General features: G+C 34.7%; 1 pseudogene; it reads left to right on the top strand.

Moving 5' to 3' along the window:
• The first annotated feature begins 268 nt into the window (after positions 1–268).
• LOC137839435 (G-type lectin S-receptor-like serine/threonine-protein kinase At4g27290) lies at positions 269–21,537 on the top strand (annotated as a pseudogene).
• Positions 21,538–22,607: the final 1,070 nt, after the last annotated feature.

The raw sequence follows: 22,607 nt of genomic DNA, 5'->3' as shown, positions 1-22,607 counted from the left end.
CCAGGAAGGAAATGACCCAAGAATAACAAGTTGACCTTCATTAACACTTCTTTATAAAGCCTTACATCTTGATCCCAAAATATCAGAAGTCATATGGTTTTGCTAGAGTAAGTTCAACCTCACTCAACCTCACTAGAGTACACACCATATGACTTATGATATTTTGGGATCAAGATAAGGTTTTATAAAGAAGTGTCAATGAAAGTCAATTTGTTATTCTTCGGTCATGTACTAGCCATCACCGAGTTCAGACCCAACCACTTTGTTTATGATAAAAATCGTACCAAAATCAATGGAGTGCTTTGACATGTTTGGTTTGTGCGTTTTGTTCCTCTCTTTGATAACCTTGTCCTCCACTTTGGAGATGATTACTCCCACCCAACCCGTGAGAGATCCTGTGAATGAGAATGTAACTCTTGTCTCAACAAATGGAACCTTCGAAGCAGGATTCTTCAGCCTTGAAAATTCCGGTAGCCGTTACCTAGGAATTTGGTACAAAAACATATCCCCCAGAACAGTTGTTTGGGTGGCCAACAAAGAAACACCACTTCAAGACCACTCCGGAGTCTTAGAAGTAGACGGTGATGAAGGGTTTCTCAGTATCAAAGATGGCACAGGAGCCAAAATATGGTTCTCAAATGCATCATCACACACACCACGCAAACCAGTTGCGGTGGAGTTGTTGGAATCAGGAAATATGGTTGTGAAAGATGGCGACAACAACTTTTTATGGCAAAGCTTTGATTACCCATGATACTTTTCTTCCAGGAATGAAACTTGGAACGAACTTCAAAACTGGTCATCATCGAGCTCTAAGATCATGGAAATCCTTCAAAGATCCTACTCCAGGTGAATTCGTATTTGGTGTTGATACTCGTGGCCTTCCTCAACTAGTCATCACAAAGGAGCCTAGTGATTACGTAGTTTATAGACCAGGCTCTTGGAATGGTCTTAGTATCACAGGACTACCTGGAGAAATAACTGACCCATTAATCAAATCCTTTTTTGTTATGAATGAAGATGAAATCTTCTATCAGATTCAACTCTTGAATAGTTAAACTAAGCTGAGAAGCAGATTGATCCCAGAAGGGTATCAAGTGCGTTTAATATGGTCAGATGAGACAAAAAGATGGGATACGCAATACCCTGGTTCATTTGATGAGTGTGAGAGATATGGTATATATGCAATGTGAGTGGAGCACATCAATCAACACTGTGAATGCTTGAGTGGGTTTCAATCCAACTTTGCAGATTCAACCTGTGATCGAACTACACCTCTGGACTGTAACAAGGGAGATAAATTTCAGAGGTACGAGGGAATGAAATTGCCAGATACATCTTCTTCTTGGTATGATAAGAGTATTAGTCTTGGGGAATGCGAGAAATTGTGCTTGAGCAACTGCTCTTGTACTGCATATGCTCAACTGAATATCAGTGTCCAGGGAAGTGGCTGCTTGCATTGGTTTCATGACATTGTTGACATCGGGGTACTAGCACAGGGTGGACAAGATTTTTATCTGCGAATTACAACTTCAAAATTTCAAGTTACTTTCAATTTTACAATTCATTCTTAACAAAAATCTATCGTCTTTTCGTGAAGATCTACCGTGCTTGTAGTGGTAATTAATTGGTTTATCAGGTTCCTTCACTGAAATACAAAGTTATGTCGGTGCAGTAAGCGTACGGCAATTTTTTTGAAATGAAAATATGGGTACGGTACAAGATATACAGAGGGTGTGCTAATTTAATTTTTTAGCAATATATGCAAATGAGGAATATCAAATATTTGTAGATTTTATTGAAACTAATTATTTATTTATCTATAACAATATAAACAAAGGGATTTCCTTTTTTGATGTATATATTTCGTTTTTTAATTTATCCTTTATAATATTAAAATATAATAAATATAATAATTGTTTATTTAAATTTAAATTTTTTTAAAAAGTTTAAATTTGAAAAAAAAAACAAAGAATTCAATTTCTTACAATTTTATACTTTAAATAACTTTTTTTTAAAATTCAAATAATCCTTTCCAATAAAAAATCACCTAGACAATAAAAAATTTGCATACAACAAAATTAAAAAATTATTTATTTTATAATCATTTAAAAAAATATTTTTATAATAACATGATAACAAATATAATAACATATTTTTATTTCAATAGTTATTATAATAATAATAATATTTTTTATCAAAAGAAAAAAAAGTGTACTTATTCATCTTTAAATAAAAAAATATTTATTCATTTATTTAATAAAATAAATAATTTATTTTTATTTTAAAATAATTAATCTCTTTTTAAAAATAACGGTTACATATATAATAAATTTACCTTTTAATATATAATTTATATATAAATAATTTTTATGGTTAGAAGATTATCAACTTTAAATTTAAGTCATATATTAATTCTAATTTTATTAGAATTATTATAATCTTCTAATGACAACAAACCTTTTAAAATATATTTAAGACATTTCACGTTGGTAAATAAGTTTCAATTAAATTGAGAAACACACCCGCTGAAATCGAATAACGGACACAAAAAAAATCTAAAACTACTATAAAAAAGGAAGAAGAAAAGTAGAGGAGTAGAAAAATAATAGAAATTAAATGTGATGATTTTGAAATTATTTTCTAAGAAAACAAAATAAAATATACATGTAAATAAAATAACAAATATTTTAAATAAAAATTAGAAACAGCTTAAATCGTTATATTTCTATCATTTTCTTTTAAAGCTCTTTTTTTTTCTTTCAATTTGAAAGGACACATATCCCTTAAAAAGGTTTCACTTCCACAAAGGAGGAAAAATATATATATTTTTTAAATGTAAACCTATTTCTGCAAAATGGGTAGATCCCACCATCCGAAAAGTTTATCACTCGTAACCCAATTCCTTAAAAAAAATAGTTAAATAAGTATACCCCCAATATATAATAGAGAATAGGTTTCACAAAAATAAGTATTATCCATTAAGATACAAATAATAGTGTTATTACCGAAAATGAATTGGAATTGTGAATGTACAACCTATACTAGTTTATTTACCTTTCGTTGAAGCGCTACTTAGCTTCAATGATGAAATCGAATGATAGTTCAATGATAATGATAGAAGATTCTCTAATGCTTAATTCACTAAGAGCTTAGAGATAGATAAGTAATAAAGTGAGTAATAAGTGTTGAGAATTTCTCCTTAATCAAATGAATGGAAGGCTATTATCAATAAATCTTGGTAATTGATTCATTGAATATATATTTAATGATGACATTTCAATGTCTTGAAATTATATACGTGAGAAGCATTAATTATCCATTATCTCTTTATGATGAAGCCTTTTTCTCCTTCTCTATATAAAGGAAACTTGTGAGGAAGAGAAATGCAAGCAAGTGAGAAGAGCAACATAGATATTAAATGAGAGAATTGATATCCACCATAGTGTGAGATTAAAAATCCTAGTGAGGCAGAGAGATATTATATTTCATCCTTGTTGGGTGAGATTGAGTGTTACCCTTATAAAGTGAGAAAAACCGATATTGTAATCTTACTTTCATAGTGAAGACATTTTTTGGACTAGGTCTCATGGGTTTTTACTTCTCAAGTTGAGGAGGTTTTCCCACGTTACAAATACTCGGTGTTATTACTCTATTTTGTTCTATTTTCTTTTTTCTGCTTATTATTTTTGCAAGTGTCCATTTTGTATCTACACAAAGGAGGGAGAATTAGTTATGATTTTCCCAACAGTCACTAGTACAAAAGTTTAAAACAACGACCCATTATTTAATGCGTTTTTGAAACTAACTTGATTTAAGAAGGCAACTAATTGTAATAGCCTCATTCTTAAAACCTTTTTTACCTTAACTCAGAAGCGCGCCACTTACGTTTTCATACTCTCCTTTCTCTCGCGCTTCGTTTCTCTTTTGTGCTTCTTCCATTAACTATGCTTCCTCATTTCTTTATCTCTTCTTTGCATTGTCTTCGTGCCATTAGTAAGCATTGTCTTCCTCTCTTCTTCTTCACCATTGATTTTTGTATGTTTTCTGTTTCTCTTATGTTTTCTCTTATGCCATTGCTAAGGTCACTGTTTCATTGGAAAAGTTTTTGTTTGCTCTCTATTGTGCCTTCCTCGTCGTTGTTGCCACCTTAATGACATGTTCAATAATGACATGTTGAGAACTTTGATTAGAAACCCAAACAACAGCAAAAAAGAAAAGAAACCCTAAATGTCATTCGTAAATGCGATTTATAAATTCGACTATGGTAAATAGCCGCATTTATAAATCAATTTTATGAATGCGGCTAAATAGTCGCCTTCTTATCTCTTCGATTTAAGACTACGTGTACATCAAATGCGGCTATATAGCCGCCGTTTTAAATTGAAAATAACTGCCGTTGTTTTTCCTTTCTGCACCAGTGAGTGGTATCAGAGATCTGATACAAGATGGAAGGATTCTTTACTAATGGATACATGTTCAAGTTGATAGTAGACAACTATTCCTATTGGAAGCCCATGATGGAGGATCATTTACACCGTAAGGATATGCACGAGTCCATTTCTTGAAAAGACAAGCCAGAAGGCAAGAATGACAAAGTTTAAGAACTTTTGAATCGAAAATTTGTTGCAATGATTCGAAAGTATATTGATAGAAGTTTGTTTGAGCATGTGTCCACATACACAAATGCTTATGAGTTGTGGTCAAAACTTAAATGTATGATTCAAAAGAAACTCCAAGAAATAAAGTATCTCTTATAAGAAGACTAATGAAACTTGACTACAAGGATGGTCAAAGTATGATGGAGCACTTAAATTCATTAAAGGATCTTGCTAATCAATTTACAAAGATAGATATGGAGATTGATGATGAGTTGCAAGTACTTTTGCTACTCAATTAGTTGCCTCAAATTTGGGACACGCTGGTGGTCATGCTCAACAACTCAGTCCCATATAGGAAGATCTCAATGGACACCGTTTTAGACAATCTGTTGAATGAAGAATCCAGAAGGAAAGAAAGAAGTACAAATTTCTAATTTGAAGCAAATGTTATAGAGAAACAAGGAAGAAGTGAAATAAGAGAAATCTCGTGTAAGAAATAAAAACAAAGTCAAATGCCGATCGCAATCTCACAAGAACAATAATATGTTATTATTGTAACAAAGAAGTTCATAAGAGACTTGGAAAAGACAACAAACATAAGAAGAATGCAAATGAATAGAAGTGGATGGATGTAGAAACCGAAAACAAAAAAAGTATTTTGTATGGTACCTTTATGATGGTTCTTATTACGTAAAGCGGGTAAAGGGAACACCATAGGAAAAGGAAAAAATAATGTAGAAGAAGAAGAACTAGAATAGGAAGAAGAATTTCCTCGATTAAGGGACACAAACATGCAAAATATTCTCTGGGTTGAGGTAATATGGTCATCTAATTTATGTGGTTTTTGAATTTTAATATTTTCTTGATCAAGTTTTGTTTAGTTTACTAGTATCCTCTCGAACCTCTTTGTGGTTAAGAGATATAGGAAAAAATTTGTTGTTTTGTCTAGGGTTAAAAATGTCCCTATAAAAACAATAAAAAATTAACATGAAAGAAATATGGACAATAAAAGGAAGAAGAAAAATGGAAAACATGTACTTTGGTTCAATGGTAAGGTACTTCTTTCTTAATAGGTTGATAGAATAGATGTAAGGAGTACTTTTTTTATTTTGAGTTTTCAGTTTTGCTATCTCATGAAATTGCCTAAACTTTTGATCGTCTTGTTTTATTACTAGCAAGTCTTCACAAGATGTTTGAACAAAATATTGGCTAGCTTTAGACAAAAGATTTTCAAAAGGAAAACTAGTCACAAAGTTATTTCATTTGTTAGTGAAAGTAATTTTAGGAAAACAACCCTTGTAAAAAAATGTACTTGAAAAATTCTCAGGGTTGTCTAATAAAAACTCACAAACTTCTATAGGGATAATGGGACTTAAAACGTTTTTTATCATAATGTCCTAAAAAAGGCTTGACTTTTACTTGTTGAGTCACAACGAAATCCCCATCATTTTGAAGGAAAAGATTTTATATGATGGAAAAAGGGTATTTATGTTGTATTTCAATATTTGAATAAGCAAAGGTATACAGAGATAACTATCCATAAGAGAAAACCTTTGAAAATGTGACAAGTATGATGAAAATCATTTTCTCTATGGAAAGTATGAAGTTGATTAACATTTTGAAACAAAATATTGGAATCAAGGGAAAAGTCATTGGAAGTAACATGAACAATACTAGTATTAGACTCCTCTCCTTTATGCTCAATGTTAATAAACTATTTAGAAGATATCTTAATTTTTGGTTTAGCATATCTTAGAGTTGTAGGAGATTGTGTGGTTAGTGTCTCTATAAGGTTAGGTACCTCCTTTTGAGTTTTTAGGGATGGAGATTCTTCTGTTGTCAACTCTTCAGAAAAATTCTTTATCTTGTCTAGTTTCTCTATCGCTCTTGATTTTTCCTTTTCGCTCTTCTCATTGGAAATGGGTCCAAAGAAAAGATTGGCATCAAGTAACTCCTCACAAGATTGGTCTAAGGAGAAAGAGTTTTTAATGTCTAGTTAAGCTCTAGACAAAGAATTTTCTTTGAGTTTGGTTTCGTTTGTAGATTCCAAAACTGGAATGTCAAATATTTCCTTTTCATGGAAAGAAAGGCCAGTATCAATGGAATTGTTATCATCATGATGTGTGGAACAAACTGTGTTAGTGGAAGAACATTCAAAAAATTGTTGTTCCCGACTATAATAAGAAAAACTCAGGATATGGAGATATAGGTAGAATATCTTTATTAAATATAAGAGAGGGAGAAGGAAAAGAAGTTTCAAGTGTTTAAGATGGTACAATAGGATAAAAAAAGAAACTTTTTTAGAACTCTTCTCCCTAAAGTGTGATTTGGATGATTAACCTTTCCTTTTGTAATCCGTCCTAGGGTAGGAGGAGTTAAAATATTAATTCACGGTATAGGTATTATAGGATACCTCTTTACATGGAGAATATGGTTGCTTATAAGGTTTAGTGTTTGGATAATAACCTTCCCCATGTCCACTCCTAGGTCGATGTGAAATGTCTCCATATATACTCCTAGACCTATGTATTTGACTTTCTTGATGTTGTTTATATTGTATAAGGAGTTCTTTTATCTCAGAAACATTTTGAGTTTGTTGGTCTAGTCGTGAGCGGATATCTATTGGAGTTTGAGCATTTATAGTGCCATGAACACCAAACTGATAAAATGGTCCACTCATGGTTGATTGTAAATAAAATTTTCACAACTGTTAGAAAGAAATCAATTATAGTGATTTTGTTTAAAACAATTTTATGGGTGAAGTTTAGTAAAGGAAGCAAAAGTGAGAAAGTTTCAAGTTCATTCCCAGGAAAGCGAGGTAAGTCATATGGACTTCTTAAGTACCAAGGCTTTCCTAGCCAGAGCTTACCTTAAATGTATCTCACAAAATTTTCCAAAAGAAAACTTCAAAACAATTTTAGAAAACATGAAAACAAATATGTAGATATGAAAATGCTTTTAAAAACCAAAGAAAGGTTTATCTAGCCACAAGAAAAGAAATAAAAGAAGGAAATTGTAAAGATAGCAAGAAGAAATGTAAACGTTAGTTCAAGACCTGTGGTGATAATGCAGAGAACACAAAGACTTCACTGGCATACTACCAGACTAATGCACGAATACTATTACAAAGTTCAGTGAGATTTCTTAACACAACATTTTCCCAAACAAAGAAATGAAAACTAATACTTGAGGAAAAAAATTAAATGCAACACAAAATTATGTCCTTTGAACTGAAGTATGCTGAAAATTTCTCTGGGATCCATCTTTCTCTTCTTGATAGTAAGTCTATATAACCAAGGAGAAGCCTCAGGAGATTGGGGCCACCCCACTTCTTGAAACACCTTTCAAGCATCACCAACTTACTAAACACAAAAGTAGGAATCCAAGTAAGAAAGCAAGAAAAACTAAATTTTGTGGAAAAGCTAAACTTAAAGGAGATAAGTTGTAAAAAACCAGAACAAAGATCCAAGAGAAGACAATACAAAAATTAAGGCAACCAAGAAAAGGAAGCACCATCAAAAGGACCTAAGAAAAACTCCAGAAAAGATTAAAAACCAAAAATCTAGAGAAACTGACAGGGATTGTTCCAAAAGTTATATAAATTAATTTACAAAGCAGTTGTTTGAAATTTTTATGGTAAAACTACACTCAATGATGAACAATATGGCATAAATTTGAGGCCAATTGGTTCAGTAATCACGAAGAAATAAATGCAACAAGGGCACACAAATCGCAAGCAAAGTGGACTAAAAGTGAAAGTAGGTTTTAGGAATGGCCACTAAAAGTGTAAGAATTATGGTAATTTTGATACAACGAATTTGAAGTTGAAATTTTATCTGGAGATTGGTAACATATTAAACAAGATATGGTAAAAGGTCCAGGATAAAACATCAAGGGAATTAGGTGCAAAAAATTTAAAACTAAGAGCAAAACTAGCACTGAAAGAGGTTCTCAAACATAAAAACGTCCTGACTTTTGAAATTTATAAAAAAAATTTGTAGGTACAATTTGGAAGTTCCTTTTTTACTGAATACAGGTAACATGTTAATGGTGTTACACAAAAAAATTTCACAAGTTTTGGTGATAATATGAGATCAAGATAAATTGTGCAAACTAAAAGTAAATCATAAAATTTTGGAAAACTGAATGAAAACCTAAAGGAAGCAATAATACATGACAAAACTGCAAGAAACAGTAGGAAACAATGCAAGGAATCACCAAGGAATCAATGGCAAGGTATGACACTTAGATGTAGGTAACACAAATTGCACACAAAAATTGATGCAAAAAGCAACAGAACTTTGAGCAAACAGTTGATGTGCACTAAACCAAATATCAAACAGCTTGCATGCAACAACAACACACAATGAAATTTGACAAGATTAAACAAAATTGGAATGTGACAATGGACATGCGACTAGTAGAAACACAAGAGAACACCTAAGTGTGCACAAAAATGAATTAAACACAAGACTTATCAAGAAATAGAAGTATAAGTAAAGAAAACAACAAGAACACCCCTGGTTTTGACAGGTTTTGGTGCGGATGGTGTGTGAACAAATTGGCACAAATTGAACTGAACAAACAATAAGGAAATCAAAGGAAAGACACACAAAAGTGAGATAAACGGTGTAACACAACAATGAGACAAAACTAACCAATTAAAACAAAGAAATCAGCAAGAAAACGGAAGAACAATAAACAACACATTAGGTTATGCAACGGAACAACAAAGGAAACTTTGGATGCAAGTTGTACTCAAATTAAACGGTGAAAAATGGATTTTAATCAGTGGAAACTGTAAAGAAAATAGTGGAAAATGTAAAGAAAATAGTGGAAACAAAAGTAAACGGTAGATGATAAAGATACAAAGACAAAGAATCAAGAACAAATGGAAACTGTGACAAACACAAAGCTGAACAAATTTTTTTTGCAAAAACTTGGCTTAGCTTGGCCAGATCTTGGTGTGCTATGATCCACCTGATGTAATCCAAGTTCTTGATTGTTGATTGGAATGGAATGAGGCAGCGAAAGGCTTTGGAAAAGGAAGAGAACCGCGAGGCAATGGTGAGGCTAGGGTTTCGGCAATGTTGAGTGCAATGGAGGGGAAGAAGGTGTGGCCAACCTTCCAAGGTTCACTAGGCCTTTTAGGCTTACTAGCAAAGATAGATTTGGGAGATAATGAGTTTTTTTAATTAAGAATACTTCATTCAATATATGTCAAATCTAGATACAAAATTTTTATGTAAGGTATTTATAGATGACAAAAGTGAGGGTAGATTGCTCCTTAAGCTACCATAACCCTAGTTAAGTAAGCTTAACTATGGTGAGATTTGGTGGCTTAAGAAGAGACGTGTATGTCCTCTTAAGATGCTTTAAGGACCCTTGCTTGTGTGATAAGTGAAGGCTTTTAGAGTGTCTTTAATTCATCTACAAAATACTCTTGAAAGTAATTGAAAATACAAGTCCTATACATGAATATTCTACTATTTATATAGATAGTTCTTCTGTCTTTATTCTTGTGTATGGTGGCTTGGATGGTCCTCCATCACCTTGGGTCTCCAAAAGATGAATTTGGGTACAGAATGTGGGATCCTATAAATAAGAAAACTGTTACAAGTAGAGATGTTGTGTTTTTTGAGGATCACACAATCAAAGGTATTCAAAAGACAAATCAGTGCACGTCCAAAGTTCACATTTATTTAAGGGTGGAAATTCCTTATAGATCTTGATCAGATAGACCAATAGACAAATTCTTCTCAGCGAGTTCCTGACCAGACTGATGAACAACCAGATCATGATTAGATAATTTCAGACCCTCAAATACAACAAGAACTCGAGCCAATGGAGCAACAAATGCAAGTTGAATTGAGATGCTATGAAAGAAGAAGAATGTTGTCATCAAAGTATCTTAAAGAAGATTATATTACTTTTAACATATAATGGTGAACTTAAAAACTTCTAAGAGGCTACGGAGTCAACTGAGAGAGGAGATTGGATTAAAGTCATGGAAGAAAAGATGAACTCTTTACATAAGAACCATACTTATGATCTGGTCTAGCTACCTAAAGGAAGAAAAGCCTTGAATAACAAATGGGTGTACAGGCTTAAAATGAATAAGGAAGCTCAAGAACAAGGTACAAAGCTCAAATTGTTGTGAAAGGGTGCAATCCACCTAGCTAAGAATCCTACATTTCATTCTCGGACAAAACACATTGATTATCGTTATCATTAGGTACAAAATGCTTTGGAGGATGAGGAGTTCTAGTTAGAGAAGGATCATACAGATGACAACTGGTCTGACATGTTGACCAAGGCAATTTCAGTTAAAAAGATAACAAACTGTTGTAGGGGAGTTGAATTAGTGATACCCTTAAATTAAGTCATGAAAGGGGAGATTTGTAGGGAATCCATCCTTAGTTAAATGGGAGACAATGACCAATGAATCTTGGTAATTAATCCATTGAATATATTCAATGATGGACATTCCAATGTCTTGGAATTATATACTTCTTCAAGACTATGAAGTTCAACCTAGAAAGTTGAAGATAGCTTTCAAGGTATCTTGAAAATGTGAGAAGCATTAATTATCATTATCTCTTTTTGGTGAAACCTTTCTCTCATTTTGTATATAAAGGGAACTTGTGAGGAAGAGAAATGTAAGCAAGTGAGAAGAGAAACATAGAGAATAAATGAGAGAATTGATATCCACAATAGTGTCAGATTATAAATCCTAGTGAGAGGCTATAGAGACATTGTATTCCATACTTGTTGGGTGAGATTAGGTATTCCCTTCATAGAGTGAGAGAAACAAATATTGTAATCCTACTTTCATAGTGAAAACATTTTCTAGACTACGTCCCGTGGTTTATAGTTCTCAAGTTGAGAAGGTTTTCTCACGTTAAAAATTCTTGATGTTATTACTATGTTTTTTTCTATTTTCTTTTGTCCGCTTAAGTGCCCATTTTATTTTTTTATCAGCAATGAATAAAATAAATAAAAAGAAACACTTTAGAGGTGTCCCAACCCTTTATAAACTTTTGTTTTCCTACTCTTACACATACCAGACTAGGCAATGCCTATATTACTTGGCATAAACAAAAGCTACAACTGCATAAATCATATAAAGAGACCCCTTCAAAAGACTTTGTACAACAAGTAATGCAAAGCACTGGTTTGCATCGTTATAACACCACAAAACTAAAAACAGAATTTGAATTCTCTTTAATAAGAAGAATTTGACAAAAAGCACATTCCTACAACCACATATAAAATTTTGCAGCCTTATAAAAAAGATTTGAGAACTTACCGGTATATGCTGTCTCCCATTATTTTTTCTTTTCTGTAGAATAACCTTCCAACTTCTATGTTACCATCACCTTGTCAACATGGCTGCTTTGTTGGCTTTGTTTCCCATTCCTTGCTTTCCATATACACACATTCTCCCCAGCTGGATGTCTTGCTTTCTTACAAAGTAACATTTTTCATATCTATTTGCTTTCCTGCACCACTAAAAATTTGTTCTGCATAACATCACATTTGGTCTTCTGTTGCATAAAACCTAGCTTTTCCATCACATGACTAAACCATTCTCCTACTTTCAAACTGCATTTCTTCTATTTCAGCTGCTTACAGTGTGCCTTCATACTTTCCTTCATAGCAATTCTGAGTTGCTCCCTACCCATACCACAAGCCCGTTTCCTATATAGCTTTAGAATAGTTTTCCTCAACCTATTAAAACCAAACAATAACCACCAAAACAGAAAAAACAACCTTGGTCTTATTGTTAGACAAATAGATTACAAACAATAAAGCTATTTGGTTGTCATATTGATACAAGTGATGTGAGGTTAAATCCAAGCCCAATAGGAAAAGTTATCTTTATTTACCTTATGTTTCAACCAAGCCCAAGACTGCGCCTGTGCCATAGTTAAAATCTCCATTGTGTTAATCCTATCTTGATTAAAAACTAAACCATTCCTATGTTTCCATATGCACCAAATGATGGAAGCCCACACATATTTCCATAACCTGTTACCTTCTTTATTAAAACACATACAAGAAAAATGGTCAAAATTATTAATCATATCGTTTTGATTCACAAAACTTACCCCAAGCCATTTGTACCACATATTCCAAACAACATTTGATATGTTACAAGATATAAGGATGTCGGATGTTGTTTCCTCTTTCCTCCCACAAAGAGTACACAAAGTATCCCCCAGCTGAACACCTCTTATAAACAATTTTTGCTTGGTTGCTATCCTATTCAACATAGCCCTCCATGTAAAGAACTGGGCTGAAAGCGTCACCTTTTAACCCCTTAGTGAATCTATAGCTTCAGATGGTTGCCCATAATCATTATTAGCTAACATTTTATATGCTAGTGGGAGAATCTCTCCATAGCCATTTATCCTCACTGTCACGGAGCAATGTTTCTAGTGATAAACATTCCATGAAATCTGTTAGCATTGTCCTTTCCCATTCAAACCAAACTCTTCTCCAGCTGAACACCCATTCCCAACCCTTTGATGAACATCTTCCAAAATTCTCTATTGTTTTGTCTTTGATCAAAGAGTTATTAAAAATTCTAGGATATTTTTCTTTTATCTTAATGTTATCTATTCACTCATCTTCCCACAATTTAAACTTTGACTCAAACCCACTTGCCATACCACATTTGAGTTAAACCACAAGTCCCCCTGCTCAGGGGTGCAAACTTTGCTTAAATTAGACCACCACCTTGTGTAAGACTATTTAGGCCAGAACTGTTTACATTCAACATCCTTCATGACCCATACTTTGATTCTATTACATCCTTCCAAAGACCTTCCTTTGAGGACCCCATCCTCCATTTCCATTTTGTATCTACACAAAGGAGGAAAAATTAGTTTTAATTTTTCCAACAATAAATATTGAGTTAATAAATATTGAGTTAAGATGAGTATTCTCTTATATTGTATTTATAGACCTTTGAGTTTTTCTAAATATTCAATTAACTGATATCTGTTACTAAGTATAAAGTTCATTTACACGATAATCGAAGTTAATTTTTAAAATATATGTGTAAGTTGTTAAGGTCCATTATCTCAAGAGAGTACTTAAGTATTTTTCGATAATGAATAGTATAAGTAGAATTTATCGCTACTAACTATGCTGCAAACAAAATAGTTTCTTTATGTACTTCTATACATATTTGGTCAGATTCACCAAAACTAATCTGTGACTCGTTTTAATACATTACTTAAACAAAAAAGATGGTGCCTATTGAATGCTTCCTCCTCCCATATTATGCCCTGTTTCCTGTTTTACCTTTTCTGCCCTAATTTATTGATTTTTAATTCAACTATAAAATATTGACACTTATTATGTTTCCAAGGTTAAGTTGTACTAAAATTTCTGCATATTTATGTTTTTATGTTTCGTAAATTATCCAAAGTTTGATTGTGTGACTGTTGATTATTACTTGATTGAGTTCTTAATCTTTTAGATCACGCCTTCAATAGAAAGATAGGAGTGTTGAATAAACGTTAATGTAATTTGTGGGTTTTTAAGTTAGAAGTTACTAGAAAAAAGTAGAATGGGAGTTTGGATATGTAAAAGGTCAAAAGTTGAGAATGGGATTTTAATTATGTTGTTAGTGGGGTTTTAAGGCCATAATGAAGATTTTTCTAGAAGAGCTTCCTAAAGCCTATAAAAAGGATGCTCTCTCAATTGTAATATGCACCACGGAAAGAAATACAATAGAGAGAAATGCAAAAGAAGAGTGTTTTCAATAAAGAGAAAATTCAAGTGTGAGTGATTGCTTGTTTTACAATTTGGTATCAAGAGCCAATGGCGAATGTGATGGGTCAAATACCGCTACCACGGTTATTGAAGGCGACCACATATGATAATTGGAGCATTCAAATGAAAGCTCTTCTTGATTCTCAAGATACATGGGAGGTGGTCGAAGAAGGTTTCGAAGAACCAACAAATACCACGGGTTATATGGCAGCTCAAACCAAGGTGTTGAAAGAGATGCGATCAAAGGATAAGGCGACACTATACATGTTGTTCCGAGCGGTTGATGAGTCGGGCTTTGAGAAGATTGCCAGTGCAACTACTTCAAAAGAAGCGTGGGACATCCTAAAAAAGGTGTTCAAAGGAGCTGACCGAGTTAAGCAAGTGCGTCTACAAACTCTTCGTGGCGAGTTGGAGAGCATGAAGATGATGGAGTTGGAAAGTGTATCTGACTACATTACGCGTGTACAGACTGTGGTGAATCAACTTAACCGAAATGGTGAAAAGTTGACCGATGCACGAGTTGTGGAGAAGATTTTGATAACATTAACCGATAATTTTGAGAGTATTGTGTGCGCAATAGAAGAGTCAAAGGACCTAACGACACTCACAATCGACGAGCTTGCCGGTTCTCTCGAGGCACACGAGCAACGAAAGAAGAAGAAGAAGGAGGAAACACTTGAGCAAGCACTTCAAACGAAGGCGTCAATCAAAGACGAAAAGGTACTCTATCATCAAAATTCTCAATATAGAGGGCGTGGTCGTGGAAGTCGTGGTGGAAAAGGCAGCAACCATGAAGGGTATTATAAGGAAAAGGAACAGTCGAGCCAACCAAATTGGCGTGGAAGAGGACGTGGTAGAGGAAGAGGTGGCCGATCGAATTATTCCAACATCGAGTGCTACAAATGCCACAAATATGGTCACTATGCGAAGGATGGTAACTCTGACAAATGTTACAATTGTGCTAAAGTGGGGCTTTTTGCAAAAGATTGTCGTGTTGATATAAAGATAGAAGAAACAACCAACCTAGCCTTGGAAGTCAAAACGAATGAAGGTGTTCTCTTGATGGCTCAAGATGAAGTCAACATTAACAGTGTGACACTCTGTGGTACCTCGACTCAGGAGCAAGCAACCATATGTGCGGTCACGAGTACCTATTCAAAGATATGCAAAAGGTTGAAGATGGTCATGTGTCATTTGGAGATGCATCAAAGGTGGAGGTCAAAGGGCGAGGTACGGTTTGCTACTTACAAAAGGATGGCTTAATTGGGTCACTCCAAAATATTTATTACGTACCAGACCTCAAGACCAACATATTGAGTATGGGGCAACTCACGGAGAAAGGTTACTCGATTTTTTTGAAAGATCGGCTACTACACTTGAAGAACAAGCAAGGGCGTTTGGTTGCTCGAATCGAGATGGAAAGAAATCGGATGTACATGCTGAATTTGAGAAGCATACGAGAAAAATGTTTGCAAGTCAACATAGAAGACAAGGCATCGTTGTGGCATTTTCGTTTTGGTCACCTACATCATGGTGGACTAAAAGAGTTAGCGAAGAAGAATATGGTGCACGGGCTACCCAACATGGACTACGAGGGAAAATTTTGTGAAGAATGTGTGCTCAGCAAGCATGTGAGAACCTCGTTTCCAAAGAAGGCTCAATATTGGGCTAAGCAACCTCTTGAATTGATTCATACCGACATATGTGGACCAATTACTCCAGAATCCTTCGGCGGTAAAAGGTATTTCATTACCTTTATCGATGATTTCTCACGAAAGACTTGGGTTTATTTTCTGAAAGAAAAATCCGAGGCATTTGAGGTGTTCAAAAAGTTCAAGGTGATGGTGGAAAGGGCAACTGATAGACAGATCAAAGTTGTACGATCTGATAGAGGTGGCGAGTATACTTCAACGACTTTCATGGAGTATTGCGAGGAGAAAGGCATAAGGTGATTTCTAACTACACCATACACTCCTCAACAAAATGGTGTGGCCGAAAGGAAGAACTGGACCATTCTCGACATGGTTCGATCAATGCTTAAGAGCAAAAAGATGCCAAAAGAATTTTGGGCGGAAGCTGTGCAATGCACCATCTATGTGCAAAATCAATGTCCACATGTGAAGTTAGATGATCAAACACCACAAGAGGCATGGAGCGGACAAAAGCCAACAGTTTCTCATCTCAAAGTGTTTGGTAGTGTGGCTTATGCACACGTACCAGATCAACGAAGAACGAAGCTCGAAGACAAAAGCAAAAGGTATGTTTTTATTGGGTATGATGAGAAGACAAAAGGATACAAGCTCCTTGACCCGATAAGCAAGAAGGTAATGGTGAGTCGTGATGTGCGAATAAATGAAACAAGCAAGTGGGATTGGAACAATTCTTCAGAGGTTATGATTGAAGTTGGAGAATCATCAATAGTTGCACCGACAAGTATAAACTCCGAAACAACCGATGATGAAGATGAACCACGACAACCTAAAATTCGAAGTTTGCATGATTTGTATGATTCGACAAATGAGGTACACCTTGTATGTCTTTTGGCAGATGCAGAAAATATCAGCTTTGAAGAGGCGGTGCGAGACAAGATGTGGCAAACTGCCATGGATAAGGAGATTAAAGCGATTAACCGCAACAACACATGGGAGTTAACAGAATTGCCAGACGGAAGTCAGCCCATTGGTGTGAAGTGGGTATTCAAGAAAAAGATGAATGCTCAAGGCGAGATAGAGAGGTATAAGGCGCGACTCGTTGCGAAGGGTTACAAACAAAAGGAGGGAATTGACTACGATGAGGTGTTTGCTCCCGTTGTAAGAATGGAGACAATTCGATTGCTCATTTCCCAAGCGGCTCAATTTAAATGGCCGATATTTCAAATGGATGTCAAGTCGGCATTCTTGAATGGTGTGCTTGAAGAAGAAGTCTACATCGAACAACCACCCGGGTACATGAAAATCGGAGAGGAGAAGAAGGTGCTAAAATTGAAGAAGGCACTTTACGGGTTGAAGCAAGCACCGCGGGCATGGAATACTCGTATCGATACATACTTCAAGGAGAACGGGTTCAAGCAATGTCCTTACGAGCATGCTCTTTACGCAAAGAACAATGGAGGTAACATGATATTTGTTGCTCTTTGTGTTGATGATCTCATTTTTATGGGTAACAATAATGAGATGATAGAAGAGTTTAAGGGCACAATGAGACGGGAATTTGAGATGACAGATTTGGGATTGATGAAGTTTTTCCTTGGCTTGGAGGTTAGACAAAAAGAGACGGGTATTTTTGTATCACAGGAGACATATGCAAAGGATATTTTGAAGAAGTACAAGATGGAAAATTGCAACCCAGTATCAATACCAATGGAACCAGGTGCAAAACTCTCAAAGTTCGATCGAGGAGAACGTGTCGATGCAAGTAGATACCAGAGTTTGGTAGGAAGCCTTCGTTATCTCACATGCACGAGGCCGGATCTTCAATTAAGTGTCGGCATCATAAGTCGATTCGTGGAGGAACCGGTTTAGTCACACTAGAAGGCGTTGAAGCGAGTCCTACGGTACATCCAAGGTATTGTATCACTCGGATTGTTCTACTCAAAAGCAGAAGATTACAAGTTGGTGAGTTACTCTGACAACGATTGGTGCGGAGACATAGATGATAGGAAAAGTACACCGGGATATGTATTCTTTATGGGGAACACAACATCTTCTTGGCTTTTAAAGAAGCAACCGATTGTGACGCTATCGACGTGTGAAGCTGAATATGTGGCAGCATCTTGGTGTGTATGTCATGCGATATGGCTTAGAAACTTGTTGAGCAAGATGGAGCTAAAGCAACTAGGTGCAACCGTGGTTCAAGTTGACAACAAATCAGCAATTGAGTTGGCAAAGAACCTAGTGAACCATGAAAGAAGCAAACACATTGACGTTCGTTTTCACTTTATTCGTGATCATGTGAAGAAAGGAAGTGTGAAATTGGTGCATGTGGCAAGTCAGGATCAAGTTGCAGATATCTTCACAAAATCGCTACCGAAAGTCTTTTTCGACAAATTCAAGAAGATGATTGGCATGATGGATGGTAGAAACATTTAAGTTTATGGGGGAGTTTTGTTGAATAAACTTTAATGTAATTTGTGGGTTTTAAAGTTAGAAGTTACTAGAAAAGAGTAGAATGAGAGTTTGGATATGTAAAAGGTCAAAAGTTGGGAGTGGGATTTTAATTATGTTGTTAGTGGGGTTTTAAAGGCCATAATGAAGATTTTTCTAGAAGAGCTTCCTAAATCCTATAAAAAGGGTGCTCTCTCAATTGTAATATGCACCACAGAAAGAAATACAATAGAGAGAAATTCAAAGAAGAGTGTTTTCAATAGAGAGAAAATTCAAGTGTGAGTGATTGCTTGTTTTACAAGGAGGAATTGTAGTTGGCTGCACTATATTCATCATTGCCGTTGCAGTATTTGGAATCATATTTTGTATTAAGAGGAAGAATCTCAAGCAGTCAGGTGAGCTCATGATAATTAAATATTGCCACACTAATTTGTGTTATATTTTACTTTAAACTGAGCAATAATGAACCAATCTTCATTTCTATGTTCTGATTACACTAGTGCAGAAACATAAAACAAATATAGCTATTTCGAATTTATAAATGCGGCTTTATAGCCATCAACACGCACTTGTAAATCAAGAAATAATGCGGCTATATAGCCGCATTTATAAATACCATTTACAAGTGCGGTTATTTGCTTTAACCGCACTTGTATATGCCAAATCATTAAAAAAATTAAAAATTTTAAAACATCGTTAATCTTGTGTAAATCCAACGTTGATGAAGAGTCATGAGAGCGCCAACAACGGTGGCGGCAGCAGAAGCGACGGCGGACAGGGAAGCAGCAACGGAGCAAACCAAAAAATCCACAAGAAACCACGAAGACAATGAAAGAGTATTGAGCGATGCGAGAAACCAAACAATGTAAGAAAAACGAATGTCAGCCAACGAAACAGTGCTTCGAGACCACCAATGCAAGGAAAAAAACATATATAAGAAAAAGGAAAAACATTTATGCATATATTTGTGAAGATGAAGAGGAAGAAAGAGAGTTCAAGAAACTTACATTGCACAAATGGAATGCAGATGCAGCAGAAGGAGACGAACTCAGAGTGCGAATGCGAAACGAAGGCAAAGACGAGAAATAAAGTTTGAAATTGTGTGTGGCGTGCTTCAAAATTTAGGGTAAAAAAGGATTTACGAATGCGGTTAAAGGTAAAACCGCATTCGTAAATCAAAGAATTTTGATTTACGAATGCGGTTATTCAAATAACCGCATTCGTAAATCAAGCGCTTTGATTTACAAGTGCGGTTATACAAATAACCGCATTCGTAAATCAAGTGCTTTGATTTACGAATGCGGCTATTCAAATAACCGCATTCGTAAATCATAATAATTTCAAAAATGCCACCGCGTTTTTTACGAAAGCGGGTAGCGCAAAAGCCGCACTAAATAAAGTGTATCCTTTTCTTTTTTTTGCACTAGTGTTAATTCTTGTTACAATTTACACAAAATTATTTTCTATTGTATTTTTTGCTTTGCATAACATCTGATAGATTTTTAAGTAGCAGAAACAAATTACTAGAAGGAGAAGAATGAGAAGGATGACATTGATTTACCCATATTCGACTTTTTATCCATCTCCAATGCTACAAATAACTTTTCTGAGAGTAACATATTGGGACAAGAGGGATTTGGACCAGTGTACAAGGTATGAAAATAGATTTTACTTACCATTCATCTTCTTCACAGAAATAACTTCAATGTTTTCAAAATTATTGTCAGGGTATATTATCAGATGGGCAAGAAATTGCAGTTAAGAGGCTTTCCAAAACCTCGGGACAAGGTTTAGAAGAGTTCAAAAATGAAGTAATGTTGATTGCAAAAGTTCAACACCGCAATCTTGTAAACCTTCTTGGTTGTTCTATTCAGCAAGATGAAAAGATGCTAATTTATGAATTCATGCCAAATAGAAGCTTGGATTATTTTATTTTTGGTGGGGCTTTTGTAAGAATCTAGTTTTTCCAATTTTGTAAAATTTTCCATCAAACTGTCATGCTAACTTGGTAGTGAACTTTCTCATTAGATTCAACAAGAAGTACATTAATTGATTGGGCTAAGAGATTTGAAATTATTGGTGGAATTGCTAAAGGACTTCTTTATTCATAGGGATCTCAAGACTAATAACATTCTTCTTGACAGTAATATGAAATAAAAAATATCAGATTTTGGTATGGCTAGGACTTTTGGCCTGGATAAGATGATGCAAACACAAATAAAGTGATGGGAACATAGTAAGTTTTTCTATGCTTGTTTTTTTCTTTCTCCTAACAATTCTAAATTCTCATGTTGAGTCATGTGTTTTTTTTTCAGTGGCTATATGCCTCCTGAATATGCTGTGCATGGTTCATTTTCAGTCAAATCAGACGTATTCAGCTTTGGGGTGATTGTATTGGAGATAATCAGTGGGAGGAAGAATAGAGGATTTCGTGACGCAAACAATCAACTAAATCTTCTTGGACATGTAAGTTAAGAATCAAATATGTAAGTGAATAATAAAACTTTGATCCTTCTTGAAAAAATGAACATTCTTGGAGTCGCAAAACACACTCTATACCTATATTTATTTTCTTTCTGTAATTTTCTGGTTTTTGTCTTCCCTATTAAAGACTAAACCTTTCTGTTGTAATTTTTGCAATGAATTTTGAAACAATGAACATTGCTTGGTTAGTAGTTTCCAATATGGAAAATAAAATTATCTATTAATGGGTTTTATGTATTTGTCTTTTCATAGGCATGGAGACTATGGATTGAAAAAAGGTCAATGGAACTAATGGATGACTCAGTGGACACTACAGTTGTTCCATTTGAAATATTAAGATATATTCATATTGGTTTGTTATGCGTACAACAAAGACCAGAGGATAGGCCAAACATGTCTTTAGTAGTTTTCATGTTGAACAGTGAAAAATTATTGCCTGAGCCAACTGAACCTGGATTTTACACAAGAAGAAATAATTCGACCACGACAGATTCTTTTCCTCAAGAAATTGTGATGCGTATTCCCTCAACGAAATGTCTGAGACATTGGTTGAGACAAGATAGATGATTTAAAATAAAATAAATGATATGGGAAGTACAAAATATTTTTGAACCACCAATCTCTGCAAGTACTACCATATATCTAGAACATTATTCAACTTGAGTGTTTGAGTGTGAGATAAGAATTTTAGAATCATGCCATGCTACTATTTGTTGATAATTTTCATCATCAGTGTGTATGATATTTGGACAAATAGTTCTGCTACATTATATTTTTCAGAGACAAGAGCTTCCTTATTAGTTGCTTATTTTGGAATATAAAAATTAATTTTCTCAGTATTCTTATTTTAATTCAGAGTATATATATTCGTACCTATTTACAGTGTAAACAGTTACTTAGTGGATTAGTATGTATAATTGTTGGACACTCCCTCTTAGGAAATGGAAATGTGTAAGAAAAAGGAGGAAGGAAATATATCTTTAGAGAAAAATATGAGAAATTGAAAAAAGAGAAAAATAAAAATGAAAAAAGAAATCGAAAAATGAAAATAGCAAGTGAAATGTGTTCCGTGATTATTATTTTTTTATCACTACTTGTTCTATAATGGTACATACTCCTAATTGTTTTATGATTGTCATTTTACTAAAAAAAAATAGTTTTAGTATTATTATAACTCTAATAAAGCACATATAAAGTTGAGGTTTTTAAAAGCTCTGTTAAGTGTCAATGATTTTTTCCTAAATGAATCTGTCAAGTACTAGAATATGTGAATGTGAACCTTATAACAACACATATACTTTGATAGTATATGTTCTCGCCGATTGACCAGGGTCGTCTTTATGCGTGACTTGTCCTCACGAGCAAGTGCACATTCGTTCCGCTCCATTCATGAGTATCTGAAAAGAAGTGAACAAAGGGGTGCCCTCGCGACCGTTTGCACTCCGATGATCAAGTCAGCTAGCGAGAAACATCAAAGACGACACACCTCCGTATCGGAACACCGTGACTGGATGCTCTGAAGGTGGTCGAAAATACTTAGTAACTAATGTTGTGTTGCCCTAATTGCCTGTGCGCACAGTGGGTGCGCCGTGAAACAACTAGGGTTTTTGTGACTTTGTGTGAATTAGGTCAA

This window comes from Phaseolus vulgaris, chromosome 3 (genome assembly GCF_051622355.1).
Source record: "Phaseolus vulgaris cultivar YP4 chromosome 3, ASM5162235v1, whole genome shotgun sequence".
Lineage (NCBI taxonomy): Eukaryota > Viridiplantae > Streptophyta > Magnoliopsida > Fabales > Fabaceae > Phaseolus > Phaseolus vulgaris.
The sequence above is the reverse complement of the archived record's forward strand: the minus strand, read 5'-3'. Positions and strand labels throughout refer to the sequence as shown.